Source organism: Heterodontus francisci, chromosome 11, assembly GCF_036365525.1.
Source record: "Heterodontus francisci isolate sHetFra1 chromosome 11, sHetFra1.hap1, whole genome shotgun sequence".
Lineage (NCBI taxonomy): Eukaryota > Metazoa > Chordata > Chondrichthyes > Heterodontiformes > Heterodontidae > Heterodontus > Heterodontus francisci.
The window spans coordinates 70,560,929-70,582,286 of NC_090381.1; positions in this window are offsets into that span (position 1 = coordinate 70,560,929).

Below are 21,358 nucleotides of genomic sequence, written 5' to 3' on the forward strand. Positions count from 1 at the left end.
GCTGATGACTCAGTACTCCTCCATGTTGAACACCACTTGGAGGAAGCACTGAGGGTGGCAAGGGCACAACATGTACTCTGGGTGAGGGACTTCAATGTCCATCACCAAGAGTAGCTCGGTAGCACCACTACTGACCGAGCTGGCCGAGTCCTAAAGGACATAGCTGCTAGACTGGGTCTGCGGCAGGTGGTGAGGGAACCAACACAAGGGAAAAACAAACTTGACTTAGTCCTCACCAATCTGCCTGCCGCAGATACTTCTGTCCATGACTGTATTGGTAGGAGTGACCACTGCACAGTCCTTGTGGAGATGAAGTCCCGCCTTCACATTGAGGATACCGTCCATCGTGTTGTGTGGCACTACCACCGTGCCAAATGGGATAGATTTCAAACCGATCTGGTAATGCAAAACTGGGCATCCATGAGGCGCTGTGGGCCATCAGCAGCAGCAGAATTGTACTCAACCACAATCTGTAACCTCATGGCCTGGCATAACCCCCACTCTACCATTACCATTAAGCCAGGAGACCAATCCTGGTTCAATGAAGAGTGCAGGAGGGCATGCCAGGAGCAGCACCAGGCATACCTCAAAATGAGGTGTCAACCTGGTGAAGCTACAACACAGGACTATCTGTGTGCCAAACTGCGTAGGCAGCATGCGATAGACAGAGCTAAGTGATCCCATAACCAATGGATCAGATCGAAGCTCTGCAGTGCTGCCACATCCAGCCGTGAATGGTGGTAGACAATTAAACAACGAACTGGAGGAGGTGGCTCCACAAATATCCCCATCCTCAATGACGGGGGAGCCCAGCATATTAGTGCGAAGATAAGGCTGAAGCATTTGCAACAATCTTCAGCCAGAAGTGCCGAGTTGATGATCCATCTCGGCCTCCTCCTGAAGATCTCAGCATCACAGATGCCAGACTTCAGCCAATTCGATTCACTCCGCATGATATCAAGAAACGACTGAAGGCACTGGATACTGCAAAAGCGATGGGCCCTGACAATATTCCGGCAATAGTACTGAAGACCTGTGCTCCAGAACTTGCCGCCCCCCTAGCCAAGCTGTTCCAGTACAGCTACAACACTGGCATCTACCCTGCAATGGGGAAAATTGCCCAGGTATGTCCTGTACACAAAAAGCAGGACAAGTCCAATCCGGCCAATTACCGCCCCATCAGCCTACTCTCAATCATCAGTAAAGTGAAGGAAGGTGTCATCAACAGTGCCATCAAGCGGCACTTGCTTAGCAATAACCTGCTCAGTGACGCTCAGGTTGGGTTCCGCCAGGGCCACTCAGCTCCTGACCTCATTACAGCCTTGGTTCAATCATGGACAAAAGAGCTGAACTCAAGAGGTGAGGTGAAAGTGACTGCCCTTGACATCAAGACAGCATTTGACCGAGTATGGCATCAAGGAGCCCTAGCAAAACTGAGGTCAATGGGAATCAGGGGGAAAACCCTCTGCTGGCTGGAGTCATACCTAGCGCAAAGGGAGATGGTTGTGGTTGTTGGAGGTCAATCATCTGAACTCTAGGACATCAGTGCAGGAGTTCCTCAGGGTAGTGTCCTCGGCCTAACCATCTTCAGCTGGTGCACAATGTTTAGCACCATTCGTGACTCCTCAGATACTGAAGCAGTCCGTGTAGATATGCAGCAAGACCTGGACAATATCCAGGCTTGGGCTGATAAGTGGCAAGTAACATCTGCGCCACACAAGTGCCAGGCAATGACCATCTCCAACAAGGGAGAATCTAACCATCTTCCCTTGACATTCAACGGCATTACCATCGCTGAATCCCCCTCTATCAACATCCTAGGGGCTACCATTGACAAGAAACTGAACTGGAGTCGCCATATAAATACCGTGGCTACAAGAGCAGGTCAGAAGCTAGGAATCCTGCGGCGAGTAACTCACCTCCTGACTCCCCAAAACCTGTCCACCATCTACAAGGCACAAGTCAGGAGTGTGATGGAATACTCTCAACTTGCCTGGATGGGTGCAGCTCCAACAACACTCAAGAAGCTCGACACCACCCAGGACAAAGCAGCCCACTTGATTGGCACCCCATCAACAAACATTCACTCTGTCCATCACCGACGCATAGTGGCAGCAGTATGTACCATCTACAAGATGCACTGCAGCAACGCACCAAGGCTCCTTAGACAGCACCTTCCAAACCCGCGACCTCTACCAACTCGAAGGACAAGGGCAGCAAATGCATGGGAACACCACCACCTGCTAGTTCCCCTCCAAGTCATACACCATCCTGACTTGGAACTATATCGCCGTTGCTTCACTGTCCCTGGGTCAAAATCCTGGAACTCCCTTCCAAACAGCACTGTGGGTATACCTACCCCAAATAGACTGCAGAGGTTCAAGATGGCAGCTCACCACCACCTTCTCAAGGGCAATTAGGGATGGGCAATAAATGCTGGCCTGGCCAGTGACGCCCACATCCCTGAATGAATAAAAAAAAAATATCCTGCTCTGACAGCTCTGGAGGGACCACTGATGCCCAGTGCTTGTTTCTCTAGCTCTGACAGAACAATGAGGTTGGCTGGTCCTCTCCTGGCCTTAATCGTCTCCCTTGCATTGTGCATTGTCTTGCCCTGCAGAAACAGAGAAGGAGAACGTTAATGAATGTCTCCTGCAAATGCGAATGCAGATGTATGTGGCTTCTGCTTGTTGTACATATGCTGAGATTGAGAAAAAGCAAGGTTGGGGAAAGCATGTCTATGGGGTGTGAAGTGAGGAAGGAGGCATGAGAGAAGTTAGTGATTGTGCAAATGTGGCAAGTGGGAATAGAATGATGTTGGTGGCTGCTGGGAAGAGAACAATAAAGAGGTTCTGACAAAAGGTAACAGACCTGAAATGGTAACTCTGTTTCTCTTTCCACAGATGCTGCCTGACCTCGTGAGTATTTCCAGTGTTCTCTCTTTATATTTTAGGTTTACAGCATTTGTTGTAGAGGCAAGTGTGTGTTTCTGATGGTAATGGAACCAGTATACTGTGCCCTTGTGCTGGATGGTGAAGGATGGGAGGGAATTGTTCATGGCACTGGGCAAGTGAGGAAAGGACTGTTCCCCAGAGATGCAAACATGAAGAGGTGTACTCATCCTGCTGCTCTTGTAAAGTCATTGAAGTGCTTCCTGCACTGCATCCAGATCCTGGGTGTGATGTTCCTGGAGCTGGCAATTTCAGAACTGTCTTTTCATGCTTGGTGTATTGGGAGTCTCCTCCCATTAGCTGATGAGAGCTTCCTTTAAGGATCTGGCCTCATCCAGGGACCTCTAAGGTGGCTTCAGAAAACCTAGAGATTTGCCAGTGGCTGATGTTCAATCAGTCTTGATCTATCACTCCAACAGGGAAATCATAGAATAGTTACAGTACAAAAGGAGGCCATTTGGCCCATCATGTCTGTGCCAGCCCTCTGCAAGTGCAACTCACCTAGTCCCACTCCCCTGCCTTTTCCCTGTAGCCCATCAATTTTTTTTCCCCTTCAGGTAATAATCCAATTCTCTTTTGAAGTCCTCAATTGAATCTGCCTCCACCACATTCTCAGGCAGTGCATTCCAGATCCTAACCACTCGCTGTGTAATAAAAAGTTTATCCTTATGTCACCGTTGCTTCTTTTGCCAATCACCTTTAAATCAGTTCTGGATCCTTCTGCTTTTGTGAACAGTTTCTCCCTATCTACTCTGTCCAGACCCTTCATGATTTTGAACGCCTTTATCAAATCTCCTGTTAATCTTCTCTTCTCCTAGAGAACAGCCCCAGGTTCTCCAACCTATCCAACTGTTCACCCAAAACCCATCTGGAGTTAAAATTGTGGCCCAACATTTTTAATTCAGAGAAACAGAAAAGCAGCCAACTGTATCATCAAATATTTTTGGAAAAACAAAGTGGATAGAAGATGGCATGCAAACCTTGGCAGATGTGAAATAAAACTGAAAAAAACTCTTGGAGTTGGAGGTCGTCACATTTATTAGCACTACTATCTCCCCTCATGCCCTCTCCAAGCTGATCTTGTACATAGATCGACCTGATCTTGTACATAGATCGACCTCCTGCTCCCTCGACCCTATTCCCACTAAACTGCTGACCACCCAACTTCACTTCCTGGTTCTGATGTTGGCTGATATTGTTAAGCTGCTCTGTTCTCTCTCCTCTGATTCTGTCCCAGCTCTCCCTCAAATTTGCTGTCATCACTGTTCTCAAAAAAACAACCATTGACCCTTTTGTCCTTGTGAACTACTGCCTCATTTCCAAACTCCCTTTTCTCTCAAGACCCGTAAAAGTGCTATCAGCTCCCAAATCCCTGCCCATCTTTCCTGGAACTCCATGTTTGAATCCCTCCTATCAGGTTTTCGTCCCTGCCCCAGTACCAAAATAACTCTTATAAAGTCTCAAACTACGTCTTATGTGTCTTTGACAAAGGTAAACTATCTCTCCTTGTCCTTCTCGACTTGTCTGGAGCCTTTGACACGGTTGACCACACCATCCTCCTCCAATATCTCTCCACTGTCGCCAAGCGGGGGGCACAGGGGGAACTGCATTCACCTGGTTCCATTCTTATCTATCCAGTCATAGCCAGAGATTCGCTTGCAATGACTTCCCTTCCCACTTCCACACGATTACCTCTGATGTCCCCCATGGATCTATCTTTGGTCCCTCCTATTTCTCATCTACATGCTGCAACATCATCCGAAAACAGTCAGATTTCATGTGTATACTGATGATACCCAGATCTACCTCACCACCACCTGATTGCTCCACTGTTTGATTTGTAATACTGCTTTGGCCAAAGCCCATTTTACTTTTAGTTATTTTTTTCTTTTTTATTTCTTGTGTTTATTTTATTTTAGTTTGTTTCTACTGTGCCAACCCACTGTGTTTTTTTCATGTTTGTGCTTGTGGCTGTTCAGTTTTCAGTCCATTAACACCCTATTTGTACTAATGCTTTGTCTTTCAGCACACCATTAACATATTGTTTGCCTTGCTCCATGACCTTCTGGTCAGCTATATATTTTTTTTATTCATTCATGGGATGTGGGCATCGCAGGCCAGGCCAGCATTTATTGCCCATCCCTAATTGCCCTTGAACTGAGTGGCTTGCGAGGCCACTTTGAGGGCATGTAAGAGTCAACCACATTGCTGTGGATCTGGAGTCACATGTAGGCCAGATCAGGTAAGGACAGCAGATTTCCTTCCCTAAAGGACATTAGTGAACCAGATGAGTTTTACAACAATCGTCAATGGTTTTATGGCCATCATTAGACTAGCTTTAAATTCCAGATTTATTAATTGAATTCAAATTCCACCTTCTGCTGTGGTGGGATTCGAACCCATGTCCCCAGAGCAATACCTGGGTTACTAGTCCAGTGACAATATCAGTACGCCACCGCCTCTCCTATTCTGTGACCTTGTCCTATCAACACCATTTTTGTTATCTCTTGCCCCACCCCCGCTTTACTTGCTTAAAATCTTTTACATTTCTTATATCTGCCAGTTCTGAAGAAGGGTTACTGACCTGAAACGTTAACTCTGCTTCTCTCTCCACAGATGCTGCCAGACCTGCAGAGTATTTCCAGCGTTTCTTGTTTTTATGCTTATTCTAGGTATTAGTCTCGTAAATACCTATTCTAGGTATTAGTCAAGTAGTCTGTACTGCTTCCAATGCATTTACATCCTTCCTTAAATAAGGAGACCAGTACTGTACACAGTGCTCCAAATGTGGTCTTACCAATGCACTGTATAACTGAAGCATCACCTCCCTACTTTTGTATTCAGTTCTCCTTGCAATAAACAATAACATTCTATTAGCTTTCCTAATTACTTGCTGTACCTACATACTAACCTTTTGTGATTCATCTAGGACACCCAGATCCCTCTGCATCTCAGAGCTCTGCAATCTCTCACCATTTAGATAATATGCTTTTTTATTCTTCCTGCCAAAATGGAGAATTTCACTTTTTCCCACATTATACTCCATTTGCCAGATCTTTGCCCACTCATTTAACCTATCCATATCCCTTTGTATCCTCCTTATGTCCTCTTCACAACTTACTTTCCTACCTATTTTTGTGTCATCATCAAATTATTATCAGCCAATTAGCAACCATATCTTTGGTCCCTTCATCCAAGTCATTTATTTAAATTATAAAAAATCTGAGGCCCCAGCACTGATCCTTGTGGCACACCACTCGTTACATCTTGCCAACCAGAAAATGACCCATTTATGCTTACTCTCTGTTTCCTGTTAGCTAGCCAATCTTTTATCCAGGTCAATATGTTACCACCTACATCATGAGCTTTTATTTTCCACAATAACCTTTGATGTGGCACCTGATCAAATGCCTTCTGGAAATCTAAGTACAATACATCCACCGGTTTCCTCTTTATCCACAGCACATGTTACTTCTTCAAAGAACTCCAATAAATTGGTTAAACATGATTTCTCTTTCACAAAACTATGTTGACTGTGCCTAATTACCTTGAATTTTTCTAAGTGTCCTGCTATAACATCTTTAATAATAGCTTCTAACATTTTCCCTATGACAGATGTTAAGCTAGCTGGCCTTGGTTTCCTGCTTTCTGTCTCCCTCCCTTTTTGAATAAAGGAGTTACATTCTCTATTTTCCAATCTATTGGAACCCTCCCCGAGTCCAGGGAATTTTGGAAAATTAAAACTAATGCATCAACTTTGTTTGCAACCTTGGTGTTATATTTGACTCTGAGATGAGCTTCCAACCACATATCTGTGCCATCACTAAGACTGCCTAGTTCTACCTCTGTAACATTGCCTGACACAGCTCATCTGCTGCTGAAACCCTCACCCATGCCTTTGTTACCTCTAGTCTTGACTATTCCAATGCACTCTTGGCTGGCCTCTCATGGTATACTGTCTGTAAAATTGAGGTCATCCAAAACTCTGCTGCCTGTGTCCTAACTCGCACCTAGCCCCATTCACTCATCATCCCTGTGCTCGCTGACTTACATTGGCTCACAATTAAACAACGCCTTGATTTTAAAATTCTCATCCTTGTTTTCAAATTCCTCTTTGGCTTCACCCTTTCCTATCTCTAATATCTATAATTGATTCTAACACCCAACCTTCTGAGATATCTACATTCATCTGATTTCACCTCTTGAGCATGCCCAATTTTAATCACACCACCATTGTTGGTATCAATGTTGTAAGCTCTGGAATTCCCTCCCTAAACTTCTCTGACTCTCTACCTCTCATTTCTCCTTTAAGACACTCCTTAAAACCTACCTCTTTGATCAAGCTTTTGGCCATCTGCCCTAATAACCCCTTATGTAGTGAGGTGTCAAATTTTGTTTGATAACACTCCTGTGAAGTGCCTTTCCTTGTTTTACTATGTCAAAGGTGGGATATATAAGTTGCTGATGATGATGTTGACGACAACGATGATGCTTGAGCTGCCATTGGTACTAGCATGATCAAAATCACCACAAATCACCATTTGATACTTACGGTGAGGGGGAGGTCAAAAATGACTAAAGGACTTGGCAATGCCAGAGATGTGGAGGTCCTGCAGAATTTAACGGCACTATGTCATTATCATATGTCTGTTCCCTTTCCTGCCCAACAATCGGAAAGATTGACAGCCTGGCCAATGGCTTGGAGAGAAAATCAGCAGCAGGAGGTCACAGCTGGGGACCCTTGGTGATGGGCGCCGGCAATTAGGAGGGGAGGTTGGCCATTGAAGCTGCTGAGGAAGGATATTGGCAAATGCGGCACAGGGAGAGAGAGAGAGAGAGACCATTGGGGCTGGGTGGCGAGGTCAGTGAGCAGGCTGGGGGTGGGAGGTCAGTGATCAGAGTTGCCGGGGGAAGAGGGGGAGTTGTTGATGAATGTGATGGGGGAGAGACAGGTCAGGATAAGTGGGGATAGAGGGGAAGAAGGCTTCCATTAGGGGCTGGGGGAGTACTCCTGTTCCTCCTGGCCCACAAGGAGTGCTGGAAAAGGCACTTACCTTATGCAGCCAGCAGCTTTCACCTCCTTTCACTGCCGGTTTACCTGATCCCTGGGAAACACGCACAGCAGCAGCAGTGAATTTTAAATCAACCGTTGCATTGCGGGAGCTCGACTTTAAATATATTAATTAAGTATCCTGCCTTTCTATGGTTGGACATGCAAACGATCCAATTTCTGTAAAAATGTCAGCAGGCGCATGTGCGGTGTGTTGAGGACACATTCCCTGTATTTAAATCTTTAACACCCACCTCAACCCCCAACATCTTTCGACCAGTCATGGTAGGGAGTGGGGAGGGGCAGGCAGATTAATTTTTAATTTTAATTTTTTTAAATTTTAATTTAGAGATACAGCACTGAAACAGGCCCTTCAGCCCACCAAGTCTGTGCTGACCATCAACCACCCATTTATACTAATCCTACACTAATCCCATATTCCTACCACATCCCCACCTGTCCCTATATTCTCCCCACCTGTCCCTATATTCCCCTACCACCTACCTATACTAGGGGCAATTTATAATGGCCAATTTACCTATCAACCTGCAAGTCTTTTGGTGGTGGGAGGAAACCGGAGTACCTGGCGAAAACCCATGCAGACACAGGGAGAACTTGCAAACTCCACACAGGCAGTACCCAGAATTGAAGCCGGGTCACTGGAGCTGTGAAGCTGCGGTGCTAACCACTGCGCCACTGTGCCGCCCTCAAGCCAATGTCCTTGCAGAAAAATGTAACTGTCATAAAGACTTATTCACACTCAGGTCCTTTATTCTGTTTCTATTCATTTCTGTATTAATAGAGAATATTGATGACGTAATAAAAGAAACTGCTTCTGAGAAATTACTGAGCCTGACAGTGTCAAATAGGTTAAAATGAAAGATCTCTCCCGTACCATGTCTTATGTGAAAGTGTTAATCTATATGGAAAATCTTCAGCTATTCCTCATGTTTTGCAAATTTGAACAACATTGTCTTTGCTGTAATTCTATGAGCTGGATTTTACGCTCAATTAGTTTTTTGGCAGGGGGTGGGGGTTGGGCGTGTGCCAGAGAATAGGTGCGGAGTTGCCCACCATGGAACCCGATACTGTAATGCCGGTTTCCGATTTTCTCAGAGGTGGCGAAGTGTGGTGGCAGCACCTCCGCCGCAATGCGACGGGATCATAATTTAAATCTGTTACCTACTGTTTTGCATGAATTTGTATCTAATTCACCGTGATCCTACCAAGCGTTTGCAAACTTATGCATGATGTGCGGCACTCACGTGACTTCACTTTCCCACCTTTGAAAAGCTGGCACCACCGAGGTGAGAGTGCTCAGTGCCTGCAAAGGTTAGGTAAGTTATCCGTTGTTATCTTGGTTATTTTTTTTTCACATCGGACATTGCTGCTGAGCTCAATCTGCAGATGTGAGGGAAGGTTGGAACTCTGCAAGTGGATGTTGTTGGGGGAGGGGGCAGGAGGGAGCTCTGCAAGTGGATACTGTTGCAGGGGGGAAGAAGAGAACTCTGCAAGTGGGTACTGTTGGTGGGGGGGAGGGTTGAACTCTGCAATCCAACATCAGGTGACGCTGTTAACGGCATCGCCAATGCTGTGCCCGCCACATGATTGGGAGGGGGAATGGCCGCCGTCATTATGCTAAATGGCTGCCCACTGCGTAATCACGGCAGTGTGGCCATTAACATCACAGGTTGGACCACCGCCATTTTGTGCACCCGCTGCCGCTCTTGGTGATGGGGTAATAAAATCCAGCCCGAAATGTGCAATTGTGCATAAATTTTGTTCAGATTCATAAGAATTCAGACACAAATTGTGCTACTATAATAGTAATGATTTGCAAATAAGTAAATAAATATGGACCGAGGTGGGTAGATGGAGTTTAGGCAGACATCAGCCATGGTAAATGTGTACCACTTTATTCTGTATACTGACGTGCAAAGGATAAAATGGTAAACAAAGATTTAAAGAAACACAACAGGAATGGGCAATGTCACATATGTGATAAGATGTTTGAATTGTTGGTTGCAGAAACAATGAAATTCACAGGAGAGTCTTTGGGATGAAGTTGTGATTTCACAGTTCACTGCCACTTTACTCATGAAACCCCCACTGACAGATTCACAATGCTTCAAAGCAGTAAGAGTATCAAATATTTAATTGTCCAATATTGTTGCATTTGCCAATGTGTTAAATTTCTTTGTCATTTGACTTTTGTACCCTTGCTGAGAATATGTACGTCTCCATAACAGGAAAGGCTTTGAATCTATTCACGGATATAGGGCATGCCTCTGGGCATCAGAGACAAAGGATGGTAAAGGAAGATGACTGAAATTATAAACAGAAACAAGTAATGTGCTCACTAGGGACAGCTTTAATGGCATCATCCACCATCACTTCCTAAAAGTGGTTTCATGCATTATCTTTCTGGTGTTAGCACCTTTGTAGCTCTTAAGGAGATAAGTGCAGTCTGTTAATAAATATTACATTGAAAAACTAAGACTGAACAGAAAGAGGAGTTGAATCAGATGATTATAAAAACAATTAGTAAAAAGCATCATATGAGTGATTTAAACATTAGTTGCTTAATGCTGACAATAGTAATTTCAAAGCTAGCGTACTTTAACTAGAGATGAATGGGTTTTGACCTAAATACATGTTTATTTTACAAAGATCCGAAAGTATAGAACATGAGCCCAGATCTTTCAGCTTTGAAGAAATGTAGCACACCTTCAGCAGGATTTTCACCCATTATTTAGATGTGTCCCTGACTCTGGCCTTTATCTCAAGGGGACTGGAATACAAAGGGGTAGAAGTTACATTACTGTTATTTAAAGCTCAGGTTAGGCCCCATTTAGAATACTGTGTTCAGTTCAGGGCTGTGCACCTCAGGAAGTATATCTTGGCTTTGGAGGGGATGTAGTATAGATTCATAGGGCTGAATTTTACCAGCCCTCTGGAGATGGGCTGGGAGATGGGAGGGCTTATAAAATGGTGGCAGAAGGCATCGGACAGGGAGCCCGACCTCTTCCCGCTGCCAGGGGACAGTGTCAATATGGTCGCAGCTACCCACTGACTGGAGGTGGGCCGCCATTTGATGCATTTAATCGTCCAATTAGTGGCTACCTCCCACCTCCGCCGGCATTTTAATAACATCAAGACGGGCCTCCACTGCTTGGGGAGGTTGCCAGATAAACCGTGGTGGCCTCCCAGCAGATTCTTGGGGGCAGGGGCAGTGGGCCTTCCTTATGGCCATTCCATGAGCCATGGAGGAAGCCCCCCTTGGCAGCAACAACTGCCCCCGTGGCTCCAATGCTGCTGGTGAGGGGTTCACCCCTCCAATTGCTGGGGCCTACCTGCCTGGCCTCGACACTGTTGAAAAGAAAAGTACCTGGCCTTCGAGGGCACCTCAACATGAAGGCACCCTCTTCTCCCTGCAACTTCAGCAGCAGCCACCTCTATTGCTGGCACTACCGAGGCAGTTGGCCATCTGGGCCAGCAAATCTGAGAGGCGGGCTGCCAAACTTAATTGGATGGCAGTCTCGGAGGTGGCCTCTTAATTGGCCACAGCCGATAAAATTCAGCCTGGGGTCCTGGTGACAGAACTACCTGGCTTTTGGGAAAATCCAGCCATAGAATCACTGAATGGTTACAGCGCAGAAAGAGGCCACTCGGCCCATCATGTCTGCGTTGGCTGTCTGCAAAAGCAACCAGTGGCACTGCTAGAACTGAGGAGCTGCCAGCCTGTTGATTGGTCAACAGCTCTTGGAGATGGGACATCCTGCCTCAGAGGGATGGAAGTCCTGCCTGGGGTCATTTAAGGGCCTGGGCCCCGCTGGAGGCAGGCTCATCCCCAGCTTTCTAGCCCAAGTTCCTGATTTCCGCGCTTATCTGTGGGTGTGAAAAAGACCGATAGTTGCTGCCTGATTTACATTTTAATAATGGTGAGCGCTGTTAACCTCACCGGTATTTCTACAGCAAATCTTCCCATTATGATTGTGGGACAATTCCATGATGTGTAGCACTAGCACCAATCTGGTGAACTGGGTCAACACTATTGTGCAGTCAGGCAAAAACATGAGAGCGGAGGGCATGTACCCAAGCCATGCAGTCACCACATAGGAATTAGTGGATCAAGATCCACCATGCTCATCTTCTACCATTCTGGTCATATGATATTATGATAATGGGGTTGTAAACTAATCATAGCAATCAATCACTTACGATTAATCTGCAAAAAACCCAGACTTGGAGAGCTTTGGGAACCATAAATCCAGATTCACTTGTTCTTCCCAAGCATCCCACACTTACCATGCCATATTTCGAACTTCTCATATACCTTGTCCCAAAATGTGAAAATTCTGAAAGAAATCTATCTATTTTGAATTTATATTAAACAATACTGCTTCCATCATCTCCCTAGGGAACCTGTTCCATATCACTCGCTAACTGAATATTGTTTCATGTGCAGTCTGTGAGCATTGGTTCTACAGTTCTGGTCAGGGTGAAACAGCTTGCCATGGTCCACATTATTCACTCCCTTTAGAATCCACCAACAGCAATCATATCATCTCTCGACCTTCTCTTTACAAGTGAAAACCTGCACAACATACACAATTGCACCTCATCATTCAATCCCTCCAATCCTCACTCATTTTGGTTGCACTCTTTTACATCCTGTGATGACCAAAACTATACACTGTATTCTAAGTGCGCTCACAGGAATGATTTATAAAGTGGCAGAATTACCTCATGATTTTGGCTCCGTACTGACCTTTTAATACATCCCAACATCTGACTAAACATTAAGGCCATAAGATAAATATTAATGAGCTGTTTTCCCCATAATATATAATAAGTACTTGGAAAGTACTTGCACCTTAAAAGGGAGTCTGCCTGTTAGCTTTTTACATTCATGTATTCGTTATTTTTTGTTTTTCTCTCTTTTAATTTTGTCTTTTTTGTGGAATTTGGATCTGCTTTTTGTTATTTTCAAGCTGGGCACTCTTTTCCATTTCTGGTTCGTCAGCACGTGCAATGAATTGTGCCACAACTACAATTCCTTTCCATGTATGCTCCTGGAAATATAATGACAAGGCTGGCAATGCTGTCCCAGCTTGGCAGCACCAAGCTGTCTGTGAATCAGGCATGGCCAAAAATGACACTGGGTCTAAAAAAATTAAATTATGAGGACAGGATTCATAGACTAGGCTTGTATTCCTTTCAGTATATAAGATTAAGAGGTGATGTAATTGAGGTGTTCAAGATAATTAAAGATTTTGTTAAGGAAGATAGAGAAACTATTTAATCTGGTGTGGGTCCTGAATAAGGGGGCATAACCTTAAAATCAGAGCTAGTTCACTCAGGGGTGATGTCAAGAAGAATTTCTTCACACAAAGAGTACTGGAAATCTAGAACTCTTCCCCAAAAAAGCTGTTGAGGCTAAGCCAGTTGAAAATTTCAGAACTGTGATTGATAGGGTTATGGAACCAAAGCAGGTAGATCGAGTTATCAGTCATAACCTAACTGAATGGAGGAACAGACTTGAGGTACTGAATGGCCTTTGTTCCAATTTTCCAGCTTCAGGGATATTTTTGGTAAATTGTTTGGCTTCATTCAAGGAACCTTCCATTGGGAGGACATTTGCTGCGGCAGATCTTGGTAAAACTTAAAAATTGCTTATTTTACCTGGAATTTAAACTTGAAATCCCTCTTCCGCCATCGCCGAAGCACTGGGTGAGATGCCCAGGTGCCTCTGGGATTCAATGGCTGAAAATATGTCAGATGTTGTATTTCTGGCATTTGAATCTGATTTCCATCTACCCAATTACATATAAGCATCACCAGATCAAAGTCAGCTGAGCCTGAAAATGGGCAGGAACATGGCAGAGTCCACCCCCATTCCATTCCCACCTACCCCTGATCTACGCAGAAATCATTGGAAAAAGTAGTATTAGCTGGACTAAATACAGGGATTGTATAAGGACTTACGCTACTTTTTCCAGCTTAGAGTGCTGCAGGTGGACATATCCTTGGGACGGATTTACATATTGGCAGCAATCTTTCTGCATTTTGATATATAATTTATTAACCTGCTCACATCAATGATCAGGCCAGTCTTAACACTCCAGACTCCAAAAATGGCAATTAAAAGTTAGAAAAGAAAGGATAGATTTGATTAGGCAATCAAAGCAAAACTTACAATTTTAGAAATAAAAATGGAGCAGAGGGACAATTGGGCCAAAAGGATGACAGTGAAAGCAAAGTTAAATGTCTCAGTTTTTAAAAAAATTATGCTTTTTTAGTTAAAATAATTCTCATTTTAGTAGTTTGGAGTTACTTTTGCAGTAATACAAGTGTTTCAAGCATTTGAGTAGATTTATTATTTTAATATTTTCAGCGTCAGTGTGTGAGTTGACAACTTACACAATCAGTTGGTCCGAAGGGACAGGTGCTATCTTTGTCCTGCTGGCAGTCTAAGGGTTAACAAAATTGCTATCAAAACCTATCAAATATAGGGTGTACTTCAAACTCAATTACCAGCAGGAAACTTCTAATCATTGTACAGATATGATTCCCTTCATATTTTTCACCTATTGTAATGAACAACACATACTGTGCTCCAGTTGATATATTGTTGAACTCTATTCATTTTAATACTCTGATTTTAGTTCATTGAAGTATATAGCATAGAAGGAGGTTTAAACAAATTCCAGCAGCTCTGCTGATTAATACTACTTTCACAATATTCATCACTTTACTTTCAATAAATTTAATGTTTATAAAATCTTTTCTCAAAGCACTTGTCATTAAAACTTTTTCTGAGTTTAAAACAGGTTAATTCAATGAACAGGTACTCAACCCATTGCTGATTTTTAAATTTCATTATCTTACACTATTTGCAGCAGGCCCATAAAAAGTGAATTTTTTGCAAATGTGCTGTACCTTGGATAAAACAATAAATCTGAAAATTATTTAACTGATAACTTTATGTCTCACTTTGCAAATACTGATTTGATTTCATATTGCCTATAATATTTTAATAATTATTGTGTCATTATGTTAAGCAGTTCTAAATATTACATAAATATTACAGATGAACAATGATGGACAGGTAAAGACCCTCTAGTCTATTGAAACTGTCCCAAAATTGTGATACCTTATGCATCACAAGATATATACACTCGCCACTCCAGCCAAAATCATATGATCTCCTGGGAGAGGCAAAAAAGCAGATTAAAAACCCAGGCCAATTTGGAAAAAAAGAAATCTGGGAAATTCCTATCTAGGCAATTAAAACTAATCCAGGAGATTACTCTGTTCCTGAGTTCCGTACAGTACCTACTATTAGTAAGACGTGATGTTCACCCCAGCCAGAAACAAGTCCCACTCTCGCTTGAAGCAATTCAACAAATTCGTGCTCACCACACAAAATATCAGCCTGTTGGATAGGTCCAATATTCTCTGGGAAAAGAACCTCCTGACATCTAACCTAGATCTAGCCTTAACGTAAAATTGTGACCCCTGACCCTCCCTAATCTATTTAATTGGAACATACTGTCAACTGGAATGCAATCTATTCCTTTCATCATTTTATAAACCTCAATCAGATCACCCTAACTCTACAGTTTTCTAAAGTTTAGAATCCCAACTCTTTTAGCCTATCTTGATAACCAAGATACTTTACATTGGGAATTAGTCTTGTGGTCTTTCTCCGCACGCTTTCCAAAGCCTCATCTAACATGTGAGGAGACCAAAACGAGATACAGTATTCCAAATGGTGCCTGACCAAGGACTTGTACAAGGACAATAATAGTATCCTCATCTTATCCTCGTTTCTTAAATGCCCCCCAACACACTTTTCGCTCCAGCTATTGCTTCACAGCATTGCTTGTGTACCTTTAGAGAGCAATGCAGTTGTGCATTCATATGCCCAAAACTCTTTCTTTCTCCAGCTTCTTTAACGCTTTTCCATGCTGAGTGTATGTATGTTGAACATTCGCCCTGCCCACATACACTTGTAATATTACAAATTCAATATCATTTGCCAGTCATGAGTTCAATCTCCCATCACATCAAGATCCACCTGAAGTTGTCGAGCATTGTCTACTATTCTAAACTTGTACATATCTTCAGCAAATTTGCAGATCCTGTCTCCAGCACTTTTCTCTCATTTATTAATAAAAATAGTGCTCCAACACCGATCCCTGCAGATCTCCAAACAGATCCTAATCCATCTATTACTACTTTTTGTCTACGTCCTTCCAGCCAGTTCTCAATCCAGCTTAATATATTGCCATTAATACCAAAGGTTTCAATCTTGTCGCAAAGTCTCTAGTGCAATACCTTACCAAAATTGATTTGGAAGTCTAAATAGACAATGCCTACTGGACTTCACTCATCAATTATCTTTGTAGCCTCTTCAAAAAAATGCAATTAAATTTGTAAGAAACAACTTCCTTTTTCTGAAGCCATGTTGGGTGTCCGTGATATGTCCTTAACTATTCTAGCAATCCCTGAATGATTCCCTCAGCATCTTTCCCATTACAGATGTCAAAACTAATGGGCCTATAGTTTCCCAAGCTTCTTTGACAGTACCTCCCAAACCCAGAAGCTAGAAAGGACAAGGGCAGCAAGCACATAGGAACATCACCACCTCTGAGTTCCCCACTAAGTCACACACAATCCTGACTTGGAAAAAAGTTTCCCCAAGTCTAGCTTGTCAACTTTTTCAAATATGGGGACTACATTAACCTCCTTTCAGTCTATGGGAACCATCCCACAGCGCAGTTATCTCTTAAAAATATGGACTGGGGCCCGACACAACACATGCGCCATCTCCATGAGGACCCTTGGGTGGATATCATCTAGCCTGGCTTCTCTATCTACTTTCAATTTCTTATTTCTATCTAAAATAATGGAGGTAATTTTAACCCCCAAAACCAGATGGATTTGGTTTGGGTGGTATGTTAAAAAAATATTCTGAAGGAACCCAACCCGCCCCGAACCTGCCCACTTCCAGTTTTAATGGAGGTAGGATGAGGGGCAGACGAACAATCCAGGGCTGAATTTTACAAGCCCCCCAACTTTGGGAGTCGTGGCCAGTGGGGGTGGGGGGAGGGGGGTGTGGGGTCCGAAAAATCCTTCGGGGAGAGGTCAGCCTAGGGCCCCGATGCTGGGACTGCCCTGCCCCATTTTACCGGCAGCGCCAAGGCCTCGTGGTGCCCTATCCCCCCACCGCTCGACCCTCGAACCTTAATTTCAATATTCAAATAAATTTAAATCACTGAATAATTGCTTACCTTTCCATGATAGCTGTCCCACACCGATATTTCGGCCAGTTGCCGGAAGTCCCGTGCGTTTGGATCGCCGAACACTGGTGGAGAGGGGGGAGGAGTGAGGTTTTCCAGGCGGGAGATGATGGTAATGGGGAAAACTCTTACTATTAGTTGAAGGAATGGTGGGAAGGGGTTGAGGGTCAAAGGTAATGAAGAGCCGGGGGAGTTCGGCATCAGAATAAAAGTTTGTTCTGGGAGATAGGGCAATTTATATATTGAGTACTCATGGGGGGCTGTGGGAGAGGAGATTCAAAGTGATATTGCAATTTTATTTTAATTTTTCGCACACCGAGACCTTAAAAAATTTAAATGACCTGTCAGGGCTTGAAGCGCTTTAAAATGGCACCGGCACATGCGCGGTCGTGCCTGACACTGTTGCCGGGAATAAAGCGCCCGCGAGAAATATCGCAGCAGCTCCGTGGCGCATGTCTCGCATTTGCACTGTGCACTTTTTAAAGCTTGCCGCCAAGAAAGGTGGCAAGCTATAAAAATTCAGCCCCCACTCTCATGAGGTACGATTCTCATTTAAACATTTTAATGAGACTGCGTGCCTTCATTTGAACTGATTCTATTTTTAACCAGTTAACCAAGTTTGCCTAACCTCAGGAAACCCAGCAAGGGAAAAAAGGTGAGAATCCATGAGGTAAATGCCTTTACAGCACTGTTTGTTGGTCAGGAGGAGCTGGAATGTTCCTTCCAGACCCAACAAGCTTACCAGTAAACCCCCTTCACTATTTCTCTGCTTTCCCCCCCACCCCAATCACTGACCACCATCTGCCCCCACAACCCCCCACGTTCCGACCTCCTCCCGACCACCAACATCCCCGCCAACACTCTCTCCTGCCTCCTGCTCCCTCTTTCTAGACCTAACTTCGACTGCCGCCCCGGCTATTTTTAAATGAGCCACCACGCTTAAGATCACGACGACTCTTTGAGTGCGGCCTGCACTCTTAAAATCCAGCCCATAGTTCCCAGTCAGGATGGTGTGTGACTTACCACAGTCTCGTCTCTTTTAATTTAATTTTGGATGCATATTTGCACTCCACATTTTTTATCTTGTTCTTAAAAGCTTTCCATTTGTATTCTACATTGATCTCATTACCAGCCAGTAGGGTAGGGCAATTTACTCATTCCTAATTGTCTGCCATTTTAGTACAGTTTACTCTTCTGAAATCTGATACAATTGTAGATTCTCAGAACCTTTAGTTCTATCAGCCAATTGAAACTGTATAACGCTGTGATCACTGTCACCCGGATGTTCCTCCACATGGAAGCCTGATACAAAAGGTTCACTACTAAACACAAGATCTAATATATGATCCTTGGTTACTTCAATAACACACTGTATGTTTTCAACAAATTTTTCAGCTGCACTTCATGCACTAAACCATCATGCCAATGAATTCCAGGAAAATTAAAATCATCCATCAAACAAAGATGGCATTATTTTGAAGGATTGGCAATTTGTTTCCATAATAACTCATCATGTTCAGTTATCTGACCCATAGAATTACAATCAATAAAACTAAATTGTCCGATGAAGGGAAAATCCAAGATTTGGTAATGCAATAAAATTCTTTAGTGGTAACCTGGCTTTATTTGATCTTCTCCAGAGATAAGCTTACACTGAACATACTTTTTTGTTTGTCTAGTTTGTTTGGAGTTCTGATGAAAGGTCACAGACCTGAAACATTAACTCTGCGTCTCTCTCCACAGATGCTGCCCGACCTGCTGAGTATTTCCAGCACTTTCTGTTTTTATTTCAGATTTCCAGCATTTGCAGCATTTTGCTTTTATTATTGTTTGTCTAGCTAGACTTCAATTGAACACCATAAGATTTTTAATAAATGTCAATACCAAGTGGAAATTTTTTAGCAGCTGGGAAGAAAAAGGCAAGAGAACCAAGTAATGGGAATGATGTTCACTGCAAAAGTGCACAGGATATGATTGATAATAATAATCAATTAGTAGCTGAAACTGGTGGGGAGGGGAGAGGAGGTAAGATTTTCAGTGCCGGGGGTGGGGGAGGGGACGGGGTCAAATAAACGTAATGGGTGTAGGGGATGGTGGGAAGGGTTGACCTTTAAACTTTGTGTAGTTTGTGAGGGGGAGAAGGTCACATGTAAATGGTAAGAGTTTTGGGGAGGGGAAGGGCAAATAGTTACTGTAGTTATTATGGGGGTGGGTGGGAAAAGGGCATTATAAATGTATTTATTTAACTTTCGGGGGTTACTTTTAAAATTTAAATGTGCCGGCAAGGCTGGCTGTCCGCTATAAACGGTGCCAGCGCCTGCGCACAGCCAGCTGATTGGGGCGGGGGTGGGGTGGGGGCGGGTTGGTCACGGGCCGCCCCGGCTATTTAAATGAGTCGTTGCGTGCGAAATTGCGGCGGCTCTTTGGCGTGCAGCCTGCACAGGCGGGCCGCCATTTTTTGAACTCGAGCTCTTAAAATCCAGCTTTCAGAATTCAGCACTGCTGTTCACTCGCAATAAACCATACTTCCTTCTGGTATAAGGTATAAACTGACTTATAACCTGAGTGCTGTCACTGAAGAGGATGGTCAATTTAACTAAGAAATCTGTTTTAAGTCTGTTCTTTCTCGTATTACTTTCTTTGGTTTTCATCTGTACAGATATGATCAGTCCAGTAGGCGGAGACAAAATTATTTGACAGCAACAGAAACGGTTGTTTTCCTTCTTTGCATTAGCCACTTACCATGGGTTGGAATAACGAAAGAAATAATTCATATAGCTCCTTTCACAACTTCAGGATATCCCAAAGCTCTTTACAGCCAATGAAGTACTTTTAAAGTTGAGTCACTGTTGTAATGTAGGAAATGTGGCAACCAATTTGTGCATAACCAGATCCCACAAAGAGCAATGTGATAATCCCCAGATAATGTGTTTTAATGATGTCGGTTGAGGGATAACTATTAACCAGGACATAGGGTTGGATTCTCCTCCTATTGGTTGGTTAGTTGTGGTGGTGGGGGTGGGGGGTTGGTGGTGGTGGGACTTCTGCTAACCTGCTGTTTTTTCTTTTCCCCCGGGGTCCTAATTATACAGGGAGACAGATTCAGAGTTGAAATACCTTTCCTTATTGAGTTCCAATGCAGGAAGCAGTGTACTTCTGCAGGTAATTGAATGGGGCATAACCTGTTGGGCAGTAAGAGCCACTAGGGGAAGGATAACTAAAGGGGCAGCAACTTGTGTTAAATCGGTAGACATTTTACTGGTCGAAATAAGGGCTAGAAGAGACTGAGGGCAGGAAGCCCCATAAAAGGATGAGTTATGTCCTATACAGGGTAGTTGCTAAAGCAGTGAGTATATCTTCTACTGCCACACAGTGCACAAAGGAATTCAATTATCTCATTAAGCTAGCCAGGGTAATTCAAGCCACTGTTCTCTGCATATCCCACACCAACAACCTCACTCACCTCCTTATCTTTCATGCAGTTTTTGTGTCATCACGTGGGTGTCAGAGAAACAGGCTTATTAAGAGGGGGAATCTTTGGTAATGCTGAAGCTCTGCCTTCATTTAAAACTGCTCTGTGCTTTTACATTGACTCTTCTTCTTCTTCTTTGGCCTCCATGTCGAGAGACAATGGGTAAGTGGCTGGAGGTGGTCAGTGGTTTGTGAAGCAGTGCCTGGAGTGGCTATAAAGGCCAATTCTAGAGTGACAGACTCTTCCACAGGTGCTGCAGAAAAAATTGATTGTTGGGGCTGTTACACAGTTGGCTCTCTCCTTGCGCTTCTGTCATATTTCCTGCCAACTGCGAAGTTTCTTCGACTCGCCACACTTTAGCTCTGCCTTTATGGCTGCCCGCCAGCTCTGGCGATCGCTGACAACTAACTCCCACGACTTGTGATCAATGTCACAGGACTTCATGTTGCATTTGCAGACGTCTTTAAAGCGGAGACATGGACGGCCGGTAGGTCAGATACCAGTGGCGAGCTCGCTGTACAATGTGTCCTTGAGGATCCTGCCATCTTCCCTGCGGCTCACATGGCCAAGCCATCTC